At 49.8% G+C, this 17983-nt stretch overlaps 2 long non-coding RNA genes across 2 annotated transcripts; one reads left to right on the forward strand and one right to left on the reverse strand.

The window, feature by feature from the left end:
- The first annotated feature begins 2481 nt into the window (after window positions 1–2481).
- LOC146062649 (uncharacterized) lies at window positions 2482–8741 on the forward strand. Its single transcript, XR_014471445.1, has 5 exons — window positions 2482–2700; window positions 2799–2864; window positions 3878–3985; window positions 4274–4339; window positions 8656–8741. It is a non-coding gene; the product is annotated as an uncharacterized LOC146062649 (long non-coding RNA).
- On the reverse strand, window positions 3944–5031 carry LOC146062650 (uncharacterized). The gene is made up of 3 exons (XR_014471446.1): window positions 4829–5031; window positions 4262–4330; window positions 3944–3965 (listed from the first exon to the last, which is right to left on the reverse strand). It is a non-coding gene; the product is annotated as an uncharacterized LOC146062650 (long non-coding RNA).
- Window positions 8742–17983: the final 9242 nt, after the last annotated feature.

Genomic DNA, 17983 nt, shown 5'->3' on the forward strand with positions numbered 1-17983 from the left:
CCGGGCGGCTTGAGTCAGATATGTTGGAGGGCTGGTGAACCGCAGTGCTATCTTTGCCACCTAAGCGAGTACGATTATATTTGCAATCTTATTAATAAATGTGACCTTTAATTCGCCAAAAATAAATGACTCAGTTTGATTATTCCAGGTGAAGGGAAAAGGAAGGGGGGTTTTTAAGGGTGGGTTGCTTAGTCTGTTACGGTAAAAAGAATGGCGGGAGCATCAGACGCTCAGAGGTTTATGGATAAGAAAGCTGTTTCACCACATGTGATAGCAATCAAAAATTAAAAGTGAAGTCCAGAAACAGAGCATTGTGTCCCTCCTGGAGTGGGTCATGTTGGGAGTATGTTAATGTATATATAATATAGTGGCAGTCCAGTCCGGATGCCACCCTGGGTGTTTGTAGACCAGGGCACAGTTGTTCAGTTTCCCTAGGCCAAATCAGGGCATGAAATACCACCTGTCGGCTCAAAAAACAATGAAAAACCCCATGTCGACCTTTTGACTATCGACCTTGCCCAAGGCGACCTAATGCTTGTGTCGCCCTAATGACATGTCGACCTACACCCATGTCGACCTAGTTCTAGTAGACCGGCACACTCGTTTGCTCCAAGGCATGGGGCGGCACCAGCATGATATGCTAATATAAGCTAATGCGGGGAAGCTGATTGGACCCCATGTTCATTAAGACCACTGCTCAACGTCACGCTGGCCACCCCACTGACGAAGTCTCTGACGAAACGCTTAGGGGTATGGCCAACGTGGCGTGTCTCAAGCTTCTGGTATCCAGTACACGCTGCCAGCTTGATCTGCAGTGATCGGAGACGCCGGCGTTCCCCAAGCCTGCTCAGCTGAAGAGGTCCCGTGAGTTATCAACCACACTGTAGCGGTGACTAAAACATCTTGTGTATGCTGTATTGCCAGAGGGGAATGTTTTGAATCTAGTGGTAACCAGCCCACTCCAGACGATAAACTCGGTACGAGTTGTACAAATAGAGGGTGACATTCTATGGGATGAGATTTGCGTTTTTTGGCGTTAATTAGTAAACAAAATGGCGCTATCGCATTTTTCCGTCAAATCGCCTATTTAATAGGATGCGCTAAGGGACTGAAATCGCATATTATGTGCGTTAACGCATGCGGACCAAAAGTGCGAGATTAATTCGCATTTATATCGCATCCAGATGTTTTCGTACAGAAAAGTATACAATTTGCTTATTTAATGCAATGCGTTTTCTCAAATCGCACTTTTTAGGTGTCTAATAATCGCACTTATTTCAGACAAGGTTCTGTTTGGCGATTTGGGCCAGAACTCATTTTGGTCAAGTGCACACATGGTTAATTTCACCACAGCTGCCCTCATTTTCACTCACAAACACCCCTACATAAACCCCAACATCATTAAGGACACCTGTGAGGGTTTGAGACATGGAGATTTTGCAGAGTGGTTTGGAGTTGCTTATCTGTGATGTGGCCCATTTGGAGGAGCTGCGCAGGAGGGAGGAAGCTGCGCGCCAGATCCAGGTAGCCCCCCGACTACTGCGTACCCCACGTATGTATCGTGCTCGGCTGTACCTGGACTCCCTCTCGGATCAACAGGTTGTGGGGATGTTTAGGCTGAACCGCATTAACCTGTTGGACTTATATGAGCAGGTGAGAGATGATTTGGACCCTTTTGGGGGAGGCAACTATGCAGTGTCTGGCCTGCACAAATTAATGTGTGCCCTCTACTATTTGGCCACAGGCTCCACTCAGTCTGTGACCTCATGGGCCTTGGGGGTATCACAGGACACTTTCTCTAAGCATTTTACTCAAGTGTTACTTGCTTTAAAGAAGTTGTGGCGCACATACATCAGATTCCCCAGTTCTGAGCTGGAGTGGCAGGACCACAAGTTGGCTTTCTATAGACTCTCAGCATTCCCTCACGTGCTGGGAGCTATAGACTGCACACACATTGGGATTAGGGCACCGCACGTGCGGGGCCACGTCTACGTCAATAGGCGTGGGCGGCACTCCCTGAACGTGCAGTTTGTATCCAATGCTCACTTGAAAATCCTGAGTGTTGTCACAGGCTTTCCTGGGAACTACCATGACGCCTATATTCTGAGACACTCAGCCCTCTGGAACAGATTTACCGACCACCAAATGCCAGAGGGCTGGCTACTAGGTAAGTACCTTTTTCATATTACCCTGTCTGTCCTTATTTGTATCTGCTCTAATGTGTGTGTTTTCTGTTTCACAAGCATATTGCTCTTATAACAGTGTGTCCTGTTTGAAAGAAACACATACCTTACCATATAAGGCAATCACTTCCTATCTGTGTTTTAGGTGACTCAGGATGTGGTTGTGTTTCCTGGCTCATGACACCTTTGCGCTCCCCAGAGGGCCCTGCACAGCACCGGTATAATGAAGCCCACATTGCAACCCGCAATGTGGTGGAGGGCACATTTGGCGTTTTGAAGAGTCGATTCCGGTGTTTGGACAGGTCATCGGGTACACTGCTTTACCACCCTGCCAAAGTAGTGATGATCATCCAGGCTTGCTGCATGCTGCACAACATAGCCCTGTCCCAACCTGCCTATGTGGAGGAGGAACATGCAGTAGTCGTGCAGGAAGCCCAACCTACCACACCTCGGGTAGTGAGGGGTACGCAGAGGGGGAATCTGGTGCGCACACACATCATCAGCCGTTACTTTTCTGGTAAGCACATGTGCCCTGTACTCCAAAATGTACCTGTGCTGTAAGTGTACTCATAAACAAATTTGTGACCAATACCATCTGTTTCCACCCACATTTAGCCTAATACACAGAGCCCAACGGATGCAGCTGGTGGTGCTGACCTATCCCTTGCTGGTATCAAGCTTGTAAGTACATTTGATACATGTATGAATGAAGTTTGCAGTAAAACATGGCTCACTGGTGTTGTGGAACTACACGTGCCAGCATGCCCTGACACACTATAACCATTACAGTCCAAACCATGAGTGTCAGAGCTTGCTGGAATATGTAGTTCCACAACCTTTCAGGGGCCAGGAGTTACCCCACACTACTTTAGTGCAATCCCATAGTCATATACCATTACAATATTGTAATTGTTATAATTCACACAATAATTGGTTTAAAAGTAATACACAAACACAATGGTATGCGGTTAGACATTTTACTTCAGGCTACTTTGTCAGACGCAATCTGCATTTTTGCAGGTGAAACATAAAAACTGTGGGGGCATATTACAAGATGTATTGGATATTACAAAACTAACAAACATATGAGCTACCTTCTCCCAGCATCAGGCAACCCTACACCACTTCTAGAACCTGCACCAAGCCCACCACGGGTCCTAATACTCCGACGGGGTGGGGAAGTGGGGGAGCCACTTATTGGGGTGCTGGATACACTGCTGAGGGTTGATGCTGCGCCACCTCCAACATTGGCTTCCAGCTGCTGTAGTTGGGCCTGCATACCTATTAAGGCATTGGTCTGCGCTGTGCATGATTGGCTTAGTGCAGCTATACTTTGCGCAAGGCTGCCAATATGGCTATTCTGCTCCCTTACAGCAGAAGTTAAATCTGCAAAACGAGTGTCAATGCTGTTAGCAATGCGCACATGCGTGCCTACACCTACCCGTACACTACGTGCAATTTTGCGTAATTGAAGAAAGGTGTCACGCATGTACCCCTGGATGTTACCTATTTGCAGGCTTTGGGAGGCCATGAATTCTATCTGTTTGTCCTTGAAATTGACCAAGGAGTTAGCTACTTGAGAAGCAGAAGCTGCTGTATGGGGTGTGTTTGTGGGCGGGGGTGGGTTGGGAGACACCCCACTTGGGGGAAGATCACTCTGTGATGAGGTCTGTATTTCTTCCTCTGCCGCAAAGGTCTCCACGGGTTCAAGAATGATGTCCATTTCGTCTATCACCATTATTATTGAAGAATCTGTTTGGTCTGTCCCTAGTTGTATAGTACCTGTGGATACAGATGAAGAGGTAAGTACTGATGCATATATAGGCCAGACTGTCATCTATACTATTTTAGGAAGGGCTTGAGATGCTGGACGCACATACCTAGGGGTGTTATGTACTTACACATGTACCCCGATACAGCATGTAACATTGACATTAATAATAAGTCACATGTCTTGCTCAGATTACATTCATTTTCGTTGCAATGTAGCAGCAGGAGATGAATGTAGTGTGCGATATTGTTGATGTGACATGGGTGTTTGTACTGTATGTGTAATGGCGTGTTTTTTGTTCATTTACCTGCTTCCACAGATTCTGCAGCAACGGGCCTTCTTTTCTTGGATGCCGCAGCACTTCGGGATGGACAATCTGTGCAAGGTAAGATGGGCAGCCATTATGGACCTTACAATGGTTAAGCATTTTCATAAACCATGCATTCAAATGACAATAATGGACAGTACTTCCTTTGGATAAGGACTACATTATTTATTCCCCCCAATTTTTTTTCTTTTTCACAATATGATTTTTTTAATTTATTATTAAATTAGTGGACACATGACAACTATTGGATAATCTGTGGTATGTAGTCATGGCAGGTAAACCACCAGTACACCTCTGTGTTTTTGGCCACATGCATGTTAGGCTGCTAGAAAGAATGTTACAGTGTTGATCAATATGAGCAGTTGTGGAACTACAAGGCCCAGCATTATGAGCAATTTGAAAGTAGGAGCAGGCAATTTCTTGTGCATGACCTTGCTGGGCTATGTAGTTCCACAGCAGCACTTTACTTAGCATAACAATTCTAGTGAACATTACAGTTAGAAAGTATTGGCGTGTATGTTTAAGTTTGCATGTGGTCACACTTACCAGCTCTGGATGGCGTTTGCGGCCTATCGGTATCCGCCACGTGCATGCCAGGCAGGACCTCAGGGGGTATGATGCGCTTCAACTTCATCTCATACGATGTGTAGCACACAGTGGTGGGGCTTCCTCCTCCAGTCTTGGTGACCTCCTCCAACTCCATGGCCATTTTACTTTTCAACTGCCTTTTGATGTCGTTGAATCTCTTTTTTACATTGCGGACCAGGCGCCTGTGCTGACTGATAGCGTTCACCGCCTGGGTGATGTCCTTCCACATAGCCTGTTGCGCTGTGCAGTGGTCTTGTGGTGAGATTTGCCAAGTAAACGGTCAAACACAGGCATGATAGCCCGGACAAGTGCAGCATTTTCCTCATAGGAGAATCTGACCTTTCGGCCACTTTTGGTGCGGCCAGCTTCCACCTCCTCCTCCTCATTTTCTACTCTAGCCATGTACCCCTCCTCCTCCATGCCAGTGTCTTCCTCCTCCTCACCTCCATCTTCCTCCACCTCTGACATGTGGCCCTCCTGCAGCTGCTGTGGGGTATGGTCAAGGTCTTGGCTATAGGATGGGGATGCCAGCGGATCCTCCACCTCCTCCTGCTGGGGCTGGACGCCCAGGGCCTGGTCTGGGGCTGGCCATGCTGCCTGCCACACTGCTGGCTCTCCCACTTGGCTGGCTGCTGCCACTGCTCTCTCTGCCACTGCTTCCTCTGCCACTCCTCACTCTGCCACTGCTCCCTCTGCCACTCCTCACTCTGCCACCAACACCTCTTCCTCTACTCACACTGCCACTGCTCCTCTCCATGCTCCTTACTTTCTATCAAAGAGTGAAATGGCGCCAATGCCCCTTTATATAGGGGGTGTGATGCATAATGGAGGGGACAGAGGTGGGCCAATAGGTTGGGGGGGTTCTTAGTCATGCGGAGACAGTTTTGTAAATCGCACTCAGGTTGGTCCAAAACTCGCACATGACCGGCGGAAGAATTCGCACTTTTTTGTTACTTAAAATCGCACCACTTCGCCGCAACTCGCACCTCTTCGCACTTTTCAGCCTCCAAAGCGCATCACATTAAATATGCGAATTATTACTAAAAAATGCGATTTTAAAAAGGGCGAATAGCGGCGATGTGGTGCGCTAAAATAACATGCGCATTTATCACATCCCATAGAATGTCACCCCTAACGTCCATTTGTTTTATATTTATGTTTTAAAAATAAAAAACGATATTGCACTATTGGGCGCCCCCCTGTCCCTCTCTTCTCTTCTAGAAATCCTCTGGGTGCCTTGGATAGGGTACCTTCTGACAGTGGGGCAGGGCAGGCGACAGGGTGGGTCAAGGGGGACAAGTGTGACGGGCCCCAGCGATCTGAAGGACCCCAGGACCACAGCTGCCTGTACTAGCAGGCCTGTCAGTGACCCTCGCGGCCCGTCCGGTGCACCATCTGTGTGTGGCTGAGTCTGACTGACTCGCTGTGTGCCACTGCCGTCTACACAGCGCTCAGAGTCATCTACTCTGTGTGTGCGCACAGCCTGGGCCTGCAGTCTCTGTTACTTGTACTTTTACTGCGCATACGTTACGCGGGTCGTCTGTTCTGCACTCTGCAAACGACCTGCCCTGCTTGCTCATAGTGCTCAGCTCTCTTTTGTGAAAGTAACAGGCCAGCAGCAGGAGGGAGCCAGCAGGAAGTAGCAGTTAGGAGCCAGGCCAGCTGGACTGTGAAAGAGAGAAGTCCACACCTGATGGATTTAGGATTGGGTGGGGGGGCCCCAGAAATATCATTGTACAGGGCCCCCAGATTTCTGTTGCCGGCCCTGCAGTGGGGAGCAGCGGTCCAAATACTGATACTGTACCTGTCTGACACAATGCATTTATTTAGCTGAATAAAACGTATTTTGTCTTATACAGGGCCGTTTCTAGACAATTTAGCTCCCAGGGCGAAAAAAAAAAAATGCGCCCCCCCCCCCCCCCCCAAATACATAACATGGTATAGAAGAAATTGAGCGCGCCGGAGGCGCGCGCCGAAATAGGGGTGTGGCTTAATTTAAAAGGGGTGTGGCTTAATATAAGGGCGTGGCCTAGCCAGAAAACAATTACCTTACATCACACTTTTGCGACCTGCGTGACCAGACATTGGTTACCGCAGGAGTTGTCATTGTCCTCCTGCACTTAAGTTGGCGGGCTGAAGGCCACACAGTGACATAAAAAACATAAAGGCCCACACAGTTACCTAGTACACCTCACAGATCAAGGCCAAACAATGACAGGCTACTTAAATCATTATACACTATTTATCCATGATGCCAATTACACATGACGCCGCACACCGTGATGCCAATTACACATTACGTCACACACTGTGATGACAATTACACATTATGCCGCACACTGTGATGCCAATTACATATTACGCCGCACACCGTGATAAAAATGACACATTTTTGTTGCACACCGTGATGCCCATTACACCCCACACTGGGATGGCAATTACGCAATACTCCCCACACCGTAATGCCCATTACACATTATGCCCCACGAGCCGCTGCCGCACAACTGATGCCATTTACTAATATGCCCCCACAGTGCCAGATATGCCCCCACAGTGCCACACATATATGCCCCCACAGTGACACACATATGCCCCCACAGTGCCAAATATGCCCCCACAGATATGTCCCCACAGATATGCCCCCACAGTGCCACACATATGCCCCCACAGTGCCACACATATGCCCCCCACAGCGCCACACATATATGCCCCCACAGTGACAGCTATTCCCTCAAAGGCCACACATATGCCCCCACAGCGCCACACATATATGCCCCCACAGCGCCACACATATATGCCCCCACAGAGACAGATATGCCCCAACAGTGCCAAATATGCCCCACAGTGCCACAGATATATGCCCCCACAGTGCCACAGATATATGCCCCCACAGTGCTGGATATGCCCCCCACAGCGCCACACATATATGCCCCCACAGTGACAGCTATTCCCACACAGTGCCACACATATGCCCCCACAGCGCCACACATATATGCCCCCAGTGACAGCTATGCCCCAACAGTGCCAAATATGCCCCACAGTGCCACAGATATATGCCCCCACAGTGCCAAATATGCCCCCACAGTGCCACAGATATATGCCCCCACTTTGCCACAGATATATGCCCCCACAGTGCCAAATATGCCCCACAGTGCCACAGATATATGCCCCCACAGTGCCACAGATATATGCCCCCACAGTGCCAAATATGCCCCCCACAGTGCCACAGATATATGCCCCCACAGTGCCACAGATATATGCCCCCACAGTGCCAAATATGCCCCACAGTGCCAATATGCCCCACAGTGCCAATATGCCCCACAGTGCCGGAAGCAGCATATACAGTAACTCACTGTGCGTGCCTCCCCCTGCTGCCATCGCCTCTGCTGCAGTGCTGCCTCTTGTTCATCTTCCTTGGGGAGGGGAGGGGAGCGCACCGCATGTCTCTCCTTCCCCTTCACTGAGCTGTCAGCCATCCATACATCGCGGGCTGTCTCCTGATTGGCTGACAGCCCAGTGACACAGTGAGAGAGGGGAAGGAGAGACGCACGATGCGCTCCCTCCCCTCCCCATGGAAATCAATCAGCGGCGCCGGCGGTGGACGGTGAGCGCTGAGAGGCGAGCCGTAGAGGGGGGAGGAAGGGAGGCAGCGCTGGGGGGAGCTTTATTAGAGGTGGACAAGCCGTGCGGCGCCCCGGGCTGCTGCACGGCTTGTCCGCCTCTAGAAACGGCCCTGGTCTTATATGATATAACCCTAAAGTGTTTGTCTTTTCTTTGCATTACAGAAACAGTGGATAGAGATGACATAAAAATTCACATGTTGCCATAATGAGTACGGCAGTTATGTCATTAATGTCTTGATGAGTCTGACAATAAATACATGATACAGATATTTCTAGCCACTATGTGTGTTTTCTTAATGGATAATAAAAAGTCAGTTGAAACAGAATTAACCCACTTCACACAAGCAAGTAGTAAATACGTAGTAAATACGTCACCATGAGCTGAAGAAAATATTGCACGTGGCATATATGTTCTCATCTGTCATCTGAGGAAGCTGCCGATGCACCTTCAGGTGGAGAAATGCATATGTGAGCCCTGCATAGTCCGGTCACCGCTTATTCACCTGAACCGCTGTTGGGACACCATTATATCAGGAGGTCCGGTTCTCCAGAAAAATTGGCCGTGGCTCTACTACTAAAGGTGTGTGGAGTCCGTTAAAAAATCTAAGGAGGGGAGTTATACCCCACACAAGGGACTGCTTATACACCAACAAGGAATTGTTGCCACACCAATCTATGGCCATTGGAGAAATACTACTGAGATGATTATGATTATTACCCGGATTATTATTGTGTTTAGAATATATTAATTGTTTTTTTGTTTTTGTTTTTTAATTGTGAATTATACACTGTGTAATCATTATACTGTAACTGAATAGAGCTGCACCACTTATGATCTTATGACTTATGATCCCATCCCTACTATGTTCTCATCTGTTTGCTATGTGCTTTCATCGGTGCATATGGTGAGGATGCTGCCGGTCAGAATGCAGAGGCCGGCATCCCGGCCCATTTCATCTATATTTGGATGTTTTCTCTTTAGGGGGGAGATTCTCTAAGAATCTCCGCCCCCCCTCGTCGCCCATCGCATATTTAATTATCGCATATGCTGTAACATATGCGATAATTAAGGCAAAGGACAGCTCTTGCGTTAAGAGCTGTCCTTTGCGGCAGGGCCAGTGGCGCCGGAACGGGGGGGCGAGGGGGCAGCTTGCCCCCCCCCCAAAATTACTGAGGCGCTAAAGCAGCCCCCCCTGTCATTTCTGACATTTTTTTTTATTTGAGCTGCCGCCGGAAAGAAATAATTCACAGCCGGGCAGAGAACGGTGAGCTGCCCGGCTGTATTCACAGTGAGAATCCCTACTGCAGCAGCCCTAGCACCCGACCTGGTATTTTAAAACTTTCGCTACTGCGGCCGCATGCCGGGTTCGCCAGTCTATTGGAGCTTGCTCGCGCTCCGACAGCCAATCAGGAGTCACCACTCCTGATTGGCTGCTGGACCACGAGCAAGCCCCAATTGGCTTGCGGGCGCGGCAGCACGGAATTTAAAATAGCCGGGAGCCGCGACTCTGCTCTCCTCACTGTGGCAGCCGTCAAAGCCACCGGCGCTGGGCTGCAGCGGTTCAGTCTGTGACTATGAAGCTGCAGCCTGTGGCTGGCGTGCAGGCTGAAGAGTGAGAGGGTCCCAGCCGCGGCTAAGCAAGGGACTTGTCTGCATGATCCACTTCCAAACGCTGCCATCTTTCACCCCTGCAACCATACTTACCTTGGTGCCATCATTTAAACTGTAAGTACGTTTTTTAGTACTATTCAGTTTGACATCAGTTATATCCCGTCTGTACTATACATCTACCATTCACAGTGTGTACATGAAAATCCACCCATGACTGAGGTGTGTTTGTGGTGTTTCTGGAAGTCAGATATGACATCTCCTTAGAGTCACAAGAGTCCTCCCTCCTTTCCTTGAGTCACAATCACCCGGGTGCCCGAACACTCCTACCTCTGTGCACACAGGGTACCCCCCATCCATCCTGCCGACTGCCCCCAGTTACCTGGCATATGCTTCTTATCTTCCGACTCCCGCATCCGTGCTGCACTCCCTGCCTAATGCCAGTGGCGGGCATGTGAGGGGCTGGCTGCAAGGTGTACTCGGCCAGCTGATAGTTTTGCATAATACGTAATGGACATTATGGTGTGTGGCTTGAGGTGTAATGGGAATCATGGTGCAAAAATTTTGGCGCGCATACGGCGCGCAATTTCTCTGTTTGTGGAACATGCGCTGAAGTTTTGGCTTAATCCATGTAACATTATGTGAATTTTGGCTCAAAACGTGTAGCATTATGTGAATTTTGGCCTTCAGTACTCACACACCTACATCCTTCACTATTTACGCCAAGGTGGGCCTGTGTACTTTAAATGCCAGGGTCTGTTTTTACTCTCTATCTATCTATCTCGTTCACTATCTCTCTCTCTATTTCTCGACACTGGCACCACTAACACCCCCCTCCCCTATCTTGGTGCCCCCCCTGTAATTTTCTCCTGGATCCGCCCCTGCCCATGCGTAAATGCCGCTGCCTTGTGTATAATGCCCACGCATATATGCCGCTGCCCTGTGTATAATGCCCATGCATATATGCCGCTGCCCTGTGTATAATGCCCACGTGTATATGCCGCTGCCAGTGTGTATAGTGCCCGGGGGTAACATATAGCAATTTAGGGGGCGCCAAAATGAGATTATATCTTGCCCCCCCCAACCTAAAAACGTTCCAGCGCCCCTGGGCAGGGCCGGTGCTAGGGTGTCCGGCGCCCTCCTGCAAAATCTATATTTGCGCCCTCCCTCTCCTAAAGGGACAGCGCACACAAATAAATAGTTTGGTATCATAAGGAATGATCATAGCCCACTTTAATTACACCTTACAGTAGCACAATCTTATTTACATTACACTGCAGATGGTGCCCATGATTCATAATACACCACATACAGTAGTAGCATCCCTTGTACACAAAGCCCACAGAAGTAGTGCCTATTAAACACAATGCCCACAGTGGTGCCACTAAAAACACCTACAATAATGCCCCTTATACATAATGCCCACAGTAGCACCTATTACACATAAAATCCACAGTGGTAATGCACCTTGTACACATAATGCCCACAATAGTAGTGATGTAAGGTGTGAAGAGAGCATAAGAGGAATAAGAAAGGGGATCCGTGAGAAGGGGAAATATAAGTAGAACAGTAAGTTGTCAGGGGAACAAAGGAAAAGTGGCTGCTGTTGGAAAATGGATAAAGAATAGAAATGATAAAAGATACTGGGCAGAGAGAGGGTAGGAGGGCCATATACTCGGCAGAGAGAGGGGGAGGGGCAGCCATATGCTGGGCAGAGAGATGTGGGACAGATATGGGGAGAGATGCTGGGGAGAAAGTGGGGGGACAGATGCTGGGTAGAGGGGGGCAGTTGCTGGGCAGAGAGGGATGGAGGGAAATGTGATGGGTGGCGAGAGGGGAAGAGATGATGTGCAGGGGGCAGATACTTGGCAGAGGGGGCCGATGGTGGGGAAATGTGGACAGGTGCTGGGGATATACTGATAGGGGGGAAAGATTATGGGCCGGAAGATGGGGTACAGATGGGCAGAAAGGGATGGGGGAAAATGTGATGGGCATGGAGAGGGGACAGATACTGGGAAGGGAGAAGGGGACAGATGCTGGGGAGAGGGGGGCAGATGCCGGAAAGAAGCAAATTGGGGGTGCAGATGTGGGGAGAGGGGGCAAATGCTGGGCAGAGAGGGATTGGGGCCAGATGATGGACAGGGAGAGGGGGTACAAATGCTGGGCAGAGAGAGAGGGGGAGATATGCTGGGCAGAGAGGGGGAGATATGCTGGACAGAGAAATGAGGGGCAGATACTTGGCAGGGAGTGGGGGGCAGATACTTGGCAGGGAGTGGGGGGCAGATACTGGGCAGGGAGAGAGGGGAGATCACTGGGCAGAGAGAGAGGGTAAGATCACTGGGCAGAGAGAGAGGGGGAGATATTCAGGGCAGAGATAGAGGGACAGATACTGGGCAGGTACTGAGCAGGGAAAGGGGGACAGTTGGTGGTCAGGGAAAGAAGGGACAGACGGTGGGCAGGGAAAGGGGGGACAGATGGTGGGCAGGGAAAGAAGGGACAGACGGTGGGCAGGGAAAGGGGGGACAGATGGTGGGCAGGGAAAGAAGGGACAGACGGTGGACAGGGAAAGGGGGGACAGATGGTGGGCAGGGAAAGAAGGGACAGATGGTGGGCAGGGTAGGGGGGGACAGACGGTGGGCAGGGAAAGGGGGGCAGATGGTGGGCAGGGTAGGGGGGACAGACGGTGGGCAGGGAAAGGGGGGGCAGATGTTGGGCAGGGTAGGGGGGATAGATGGTGGGCAGGGAGAGGGGAGACAGATGGTGGGCAGGGTAGGGGGGATAGATGGTGGGCAGGGAGAGGGGGGACAGATGGTGGGCAGGGTAGGGGGGATAGATGGTGGGCAGGGAGAGGGGGACAGATGGTGGGCAGGGAGAGGGGACAGATGGTGGGCATGGAGTGGGGGGGACAAATGGTGGGCAGGGAGAAGGGGACAGATGGTGGGCAGGGAGAAGGGGGTCAGATGTTGAGCAGGGAGGGGGGACAGATGCTGGACAGGGAGAGGGGGGGAGATATGCTGGGCAGAGAGTGGGAGATATGCTGGGCAGAGAAAGGAGGGGCAGATACTTGACAGGGAGTGGGGGGAAGATACTTGGCAGGGAGTGGGGGGCAGATACTGGGCAGGGAGAGAGGGGCGATCACTGGGCAGAGAGAGGGGGGAGATATGCTGGGCAGAGAGAGAGGGGGAGATATTCTGAGCAGAGATAGAGGGGCAGGGAAAGGGGGACAGTTGGTGGGCAGGGAGAGTGGGCAGGTACTGAGCAGGGAAAGGGGGTCAGTTGGTGGGCAGAGAAAGAAGGGACAGATGGTGGGCAGGGAAAGGGGGACAGATGGTGGGCAGGGAAAGAAGGGACAGACGGTGGGCAGGGAAAGGGGGGACAGACGGTGGGCAGGGAAAGGGGGGACAGACGGTGGGCAGGGAAAGAAGGGACAGACGGTGGGCAGGGAAAGAAGGGACAGACGGTGGGCAGGGAAAGGGGGGACAGACGGTGGGCAGGGAAAGAAGGGACAGACGGTGGGCAGGGAAAGGGGGGGGCGTATGGTGGGCAGGGTAGGGGGGACAGATGGTGGACAGGGTAGGGGGGATTGATGGTGGGCAGGGAGAGGGGGGACAGATGGTGGGCAGGGTAGGGGGGATAGATGGTGGGCAGGGAGAGGGGGGACAGATGGTGGGCAGGGTGGGGGGGATAGATGGTGGGCAGGGAGAGGGGGACAGATGGTGGGCAGGGAGAGGGGAACAGATGGTGGGCATGGAGTGGGGGGACAGATGGTGGGCATGGAGTGGGGGGACAAATGGTGGGCAGGGAGAAGGGGACAGATGGTGGGCAGGAAGAAGGGGGACAGATGCTGGGCAGGGAGAGGGGGGACAGATGATGGGCAGAGAGTTGAGGGGGACAGATGCTGGACAGGGAGGGGGTGGTAGAGGTAGAGAGAGAGAGAGAGAAAAACTGCATAGACAGTGGAGGCAGGGCACAACACTCACAGACAGGTCCATGCTGACAGTCAGATCCTCCGTGTCTCATGGATCAGAGGAACTCCTCCAGTCCAATCAGGTTCTCTTCTATTCAGCATGTGCCAAGCTCCTCCAATCACAGCTTGGCACATGCTGTCCTGGCTCTGATGATGACATGAAGGGGGAGGGGCTCGGCACCGCAGTCACCAGTGAGGAAGGTTCAGGGACATCCCCTGCTGCTGCTACTGTAGTACTGTATATCACAACGTAAGTTCTCTCTCCCCTTTGCTGCCGGTGCTGCTGCTTGCGCTACACTGTCACTGACAGGCGCAGCAGCAGCTGGCAGCACCTTACATCAATGCACACAGTGGCAGAGCTGCAGGGCAGGGAGAGAGCGCCTTTACAGCCCAGCGCCTCCCTGCTTTGCAGGCTCTGCTGAGTGGGCAGCGCCGGCCCTGCTTTGCGGTGAGAGTCGCCGGGTCCCAGCAGGTCCCGGCGGCTCTCCCCTCCCTCCCACACCCGGCGCTGCTACTGCTGCACAGGGCTCTCCTCCTCCCTCCACCCGGAAGAGGATCAGTGCAGGGAGGAGGTCACAGATCCGGGCAGCACTGCGCTGTGCTGCCCGGACACAGGTGAGGGGGCGATGCGGGGGGTCAGCGCGGGGCAGCGGAGGGTTGCGGTAGAAGCCGATTGGCTTCTATGGGGCATCGCCAGATTTTTCTGGCGATGCCCCCCGCCGCGGTAACTCGGCGGGGGATGCTTACAATATCCAAAAATGCGGTAAAAACCACGATAACAGGGTTTTTACCGCATTTTTAGCTTAGAGAATCTCCCCCTAGGAGTCATTATTACTTCACGCTGGGTAAACAGCAATAGCGTAACATATCACCCCAAAAGTAACCCATCTGTGTGATCCTACCCTTAGGACAGATGGGATACGATTGCTAGGTCGACACAATGAAGGTCGAAATACCACAGGTCGACCACTAAAGGTTGACAGGGCTTAGGTCGACACATGACATAGGTTGACAGGTTTGGCAGGTTGATACAAGTATTAGGTTGACAGTTAAAAGGTCAATATGAGTTTTTCACATTTATTTGAGTCGACCTGTGCTGACAGACGGTATTTTATACTAAGGTGTGGAGGGAGAATACAATAGTGTACCCGGTGCATGGCCAGCGCTGTGGGCCATATGAGGGGATGTGGTACACTGATACAGTATCCATGTCGACTTATGTCGAAATTCCATCAAAAAATGCGAAAACTCATGTCAACCTTTTGACTGTTGACATTTCCATTGTCGACCTATTGCTTGTGTCGACCTTCTGACCCTGTTGATATTTAGCGGCTGATCTAAGGCATGTCGCTCTTCATACAGTCGACCCTATATGACCCATACCCAGACAGATCTGTTTAGATTTTAAGCCCATTCCTTTACAAAAAAAGGGTAAATAGAAGTGTATATTTTAAACCGGAATCTTGATGATATTTTAGCTGGTACTGTTGATTAGATAGATAAGCTAAATTAGCTATGAGGTAGACGTTTATATGATATTGAATGTCTCAATCCATAAAATTCAACCAGACTTCTGAAAAGCAGCTAGAATATAAAATGATTCCTTAGTGATCTTCTGCAGCAAAAAAACTGAGATAATGATGTTCTAGGAGGCATAAACTCTGTATTGTCTGCTGATTATGTGCTAGTGGATGGCACATTTAATATTATCCCCACAGATCACACAGTTCAACTACCTCTGAGGAACGACTGCATTTAAATAACCTCTATGTCATTATGAGACAGACCCTTGCTGACAGAATCTGTCTGCTTTCATCTGCAGTGCTTTGATATGACATGGACTCAAGAGTTAAGGGAGAAAAAACTGACATCAATTACAAAAAATAGAAACATTTTTTTTGAATGTCCATCATGAGGGACTTTAGATTACATCTGAGAGAGATAAGATTGTTGTTAAAGTGGCATCTGATTTACACAAATGATGTTTTATTTCTCCACATACCATGGACATAATAAATCTATTCATTAAATGTCTACAACATACTGCAGATATGAGTCATCGATTAGTAACTGTGTCATATATAACACCTACTGGATCTATACATAACTTGATCCACAGCACGGTAAAATGACCCTCACATGCTGTACACATAATGGAATAGAATTTAGAACACCATGCTAACCTACAGTAGCATTTGCTTTTCCAGACTGTAATGTAAGACATAGAATATTGCTGCAGTTGTCACTTTGACCATTTCTAGATTTTATGAGAACATAAAGGGGGAAAAAGATAAACGTATGTTATAAGTGGCATGGCCTTGTATACATCCCTGCTTATGGTTCAGGAGACAATAAACCCGATTTATCAAGTCACAGTTGGGATTTGTATCAAAGGCATTGCAATCTGTACTCTCACTAACAGATGCACAAATTCAGCAGTTAACATACTTTTAATTGATAGGACTGCAAATCATAATGTTGTATAATCCCATACCTCCCAACAGTCCCGATTTCAGCGGGACAGTCCCGATTATCAGGGCCTGTCCCGCTGACCCTCCCGCGGCCGGGAGTGTCCCGCGGTGAGGGGGGGCTGTTGGGAGTCCCCCCTGTCGGCTGCTAAGCAGCGGGGAATAAACGCTGTGCGCATGCGCACAGCGTCTATTCCCGCAGCCAGGGGGCTGGAGGCATGGCTAGAGGCTCATAGAGCCTCTGGGTCATGCCCCCATAGCGGCAAAATGGGGGCGTGGCCTCGCGGGGGAGCCGCGAGTACAGGCCATGCCCCCGAAATTTGGCCACGCCCCCCGAAAATTCCGGGGCGCCTTTGGCGTGCATCAGCGTTGTCCCGCCTGCTCCTCCATCAAAGTTGGGAGGTATGTAATTCACATACCATACATATAAATTTATTTGCAAATGAAGTCACTTAATATTGGTATAACAAGGATGTGGTAGTAGGTACTTGTTCAGAGAGTATAAGGGCTGCCTAGATGGATTTTAAGATCCTTGCAGTAATAACAATGATCAGCCTCACTTGAAGCCGTGATATCATGATGCCTGAAGCATTGTGCCAAATTATTGGACTTAAGTCAGTAAGCCCAAGAGGCGAGAAGCAATTTGATTCCTAAGCCTTCAATTCCAGCCAAGAGATTGTAGTGCACTGAATACAAAAGTATGAAGCAATTCTGTATATAGTAGCGGGGTATGCTTTATTCCTAACGTAATAAAGAAGTCAATACAGTGTTTTGCAAAATAAAATAAAAAAACAGAATGGTAATTACCTCCATACTGTATGTGCCCTCCGAATTATACCCAATATTTGGTCTAAATATCATCTATTCGCCATCTTTCCCCTAAATAAAGAATGTAAGTATATGGACAGCATGGATGGTGTAATGGTTAGCATTACTGCCTCACAGCTGAGGTCATGGGTTCAATTACCACCATGGCCCTTACTGTGTGGAGTTTGTATATGCTCCCCATACTTGCGTGGGTTTCCTCCAGGTGCTCCGTTTTCCTCCCACAATCCAAAAATATACTGTTAGGATAATTGGCTCCCAAAAAAGGAACCCTAGAATGTCTGTGTGTGCGTGTACATGTGGTAGGGAATATAGATTGTAAGCTCCACTGGGGCAGGGACTGATGTGAATGGTCAAATATTCTCTGTAACGCGCTGCGGAATATGTGTGCGCTATATAAGAAACTGTTAATAAATAAAATGAATTATATCCTATACCATGAGGGTCAATTTCAACTTTGGGCCTAAAATGCAAGTTGTAGCGAGCATGAAATCTAGCCGATCTCAGTACATGTGTCAAAGAAATAAATAAGCTCTGGTGCATGCGCTTTATCCATCTGCCCGCATAGGATTATGTCTGTAAAATGGGTGTTTCTAGGTAATACGTGAATGGTAACCATGG

This window comes from Crinia signifera, chromosome 3 (genome assembly GCF_055691185.1).
Source record: "Crinia signifera chromosome 3, ASM5569118v1, whole genome shotgun sequence".
NCBI classification, from domain to species: Eukaryota; Metazoa; Chordata; class Amphibia; order Anura; family Myobatrachidae; genus Crinia; species Crinia signifera.